The 2,880-nt window shown below is 41.9% G+C and overlaps 1 pseudogene; it reads left to right on the top strand.

Annotated features, from left to right (window-relative positions):
- Window positions 1–786: 786 nt before the first annotated feature.
- LOC124712607 lies at window positions 787–905 on the top strand (annotated as a pseudogene).
- Window positions 906–2,880: the final 1,975 nt, after the last annotated feature.

Raw genomic sequence — 2,880 nt, 5'->3', positions numbered from 1 at the left:
GAATCAATTGTTATATATTTGAAGCTATGTGAAAAACGTCAAAAACAACAAAAAGTGCTGAAAAGCAGTGTTGTAGCGAAACCCATCACACACAGTGAAATGAATTCATGATGCCAAATCGACTTAATCGACATGCAGGCAAACTCAGACAGTAAATCGAAGTTCATGCTTGTATACCAGAATCATCTGACAAAATTTTCTATCCTCCGAGGACTAACTTCGAAAAGAACTGATTATACTTTTTGTAATATCTTTGTATAACATTTTTCACCAGTTTTAATATGGAATAATACTCATTATAATCATATTGGAATGCAATAATATTTAAATAACTTAATTTTGCAATCAGTACAAACTATTCAATAAAGGCTAATATGATATTTTTTGTGAATACGGTTTTACCAGTTCGTATGGGTAAATCCTAAGAGTTAACAGTGGCTGTTAGTGACAGCTAAAACTCTATGCATGTAATAAGACATTTCGGACTATTACTACAGCCGGCCGGAGTGGCCGAGCGGTTCTAGGCGCTACAGTCTAGAACCAAACGACCACTACGGTCGCAGGTTCGAATCCTGCCTCGGGCATGGATGTGTGTGTGATGTCCTAAGGTTAGTTAGGTTTAAGTAGTTCTAAGTTCTAGGGGATTGATGACCTCAGCAGTTAAGTCCCATAGTGCTCAGTGGCATTTGAACTATTACTACAACACGATGGTAAATGTTGCGTTTTACAGGTAAATTCTAGGAATTGCCAATCACTTCACTTTTACAGTAACGTATAGATGTGGGAGGCAACGGCCATGCCACTGTTGTAACATCGGTTTCGGTCAGATCACCGAAGTTAAGCGCTGTCGGGCTTGGCTAGCACTTGGATGGATGACCGCCTGGGTCTGCCGAGTGCTGTTGTCAAGCGGGGTGCTCTCAGCCCTTGTGTGGCCAACTGAGAAGCTACTTGATTCACAAGTAGCGGCACTGATCACGAAAGCAAACAACCAGACTTCTAGCGCCATTCAAAGAATGTCTATAGTTAGTAGCGCGTAAATACCCAAATCATGCATTATTAGTTAGAGGCGACTTCAACCTATGGAGTAGAGACTGAAATATCTATGGATTCATTGTAGAGGGTACAGACAGACGATCAGGCGCAGTACTTTTGAAAACGTTTTCTAAAAACTGTCTTGAGCAGCTAGTTCGGCAGCCCACATGCAATGGAAATACCTTAGACCTCGTTGCTACAAATAGGCCGGATCTTACCGACAATGTCAGTATAGAAACGGGGACTAGCAATCCTAATGTCATTATAGAAACTATGGTTACGAAAGTTAATAAATCAGTTAAGAAGGCTAGGAGAGTGCCAGAAAGAGGAGATGAGCAGTTGTTAGTATCTCACTGAACTGGCATCACTTAGTTCCAGTAAGATGGCCTTGAGGAATTATGAGCAAAGTTTAAGCGGATTGTAAATCGTGGTCTGAAGAATTATGTGCCTAGTAAGGGGATGAAGGGCGAAAAAGACCAATTATGGTTTAATAACGAGATTCTGAAAATGCTGAGGAATCAGAGGCTGTTGCACTCTCGGTCCAAAAGAAAACGCGCAAATAACAAGAAAAGGTTAGTAGAGATTCGTGCGTCTGTAAAAAGTTCTATGCGCTAAGCATACAACTACCACCTGCGTCATATCGTAGTAAAATATCTGGAAGAGAATCCGAGAAAATTCTGGTCCATTGTAAAATCGTTAAGTGAGTCTAAGGCTTCCATCCAGTCACTTGTTGACCAGCCTGGCGAGCCAGTTGAAGATAGCAAAACGAAAGCCGAAGTTTTAAATCTCACGTCCAAGAAATCGTTTACGCAAGAGAATCGTAAAAGCATATCATCATTAGACCATTGAACAAGCTCCCGTACGGACGACATACGGGTAGTAATAAGCATCGCTGGTGTAGACAAACATCTACAGGAATTGAAAATAAATAAGTCACCAGGTGCGGAAGGAATCCCAATTCGGTTTTTGTACTCTACGGCATTGGCCCCTTACTAAGCTTGCGTTTATCGCGAATCTCTCGTCCAGCGCTAAGTCCCAAGAGACTCGAAAAAAGCGCAGTTGACTCCTGTGTATAAGAAGAGCTAAATAACGGACCCGCAAAATCACAAACCAATATCCCTAACATGGATTTGCTGCAGAATATTCTCAATTCGAATATAATAAATTGTCTTGAGACCCAGAAGCTTACGCCCAAGAATCAGCATGGTGTTAGAAACAGTCGCTCGCGCGGAACACGGTTTGCTCTTTTCTCACATGATATACTGCGAACTATGGATGAAGAACAACAGGCAGATTCTGTAGTTCTAGATTTCCGTAAAGAATCTCACGCATTGTCCCAGTGCAGGCTGCTAAAGAAGGTAAGAGAATATGGAATAGGTTCACAGAAACGTGAGTGGCTCGAAGACTTCTTAAGATGTAGAACTCAGTACGTTATCCTCGACGGCCAGTGTTCATCAGAGACGAGGGTGTCGTCAGGAGCGCCTCAGGGAAGTGTGACAGAACCGGAATTATGCTCTATATACGTAAATGATTGGGTGGACATGGCGGACAGCAGTCTACGATTGTATGCTGATGATGCCGTGGCGTACGGTAAGGTGTCGAAATTGATTGACTGTAGGACGATAGAAGGTGACCTAGACAAAATTTCTAGTTCTAAATGTAGGAAAATGTAAATAAATGCGGATGAGTAGGAAAAAAACCTTTATTGTCGGATAAAGTATTTGTAGTATCCAGCTTGACAGTCACGTCTTTAAATATTGGGGCGTAGCGTTGCAGACCGATATGAAATGGAACGAAAGTATGAGGATTGTGCTCGGAAAGGCGAATGATCGACTCCGATTTATTGGG

Source organism: Schistocerca piceifrons, chromosome 8 (assembly GCF_021461385.2).
Source record: "Schistocerca piceifrons isolate TAMUIC-IGC-003096 chromosome 8, iqSchPice1.1, whole genome shotgun sequence".
NCBI lineage: Eukaryota > Metazoa > Arthropoda > Insecta > Orthoptera > Acrididae > Schistocerca > Schistocerca piceifrons.
Note: the sequence above shows the minus strand (reverse complement) of the source record. Positions and strands in the feature narration are given on the sequence as shown.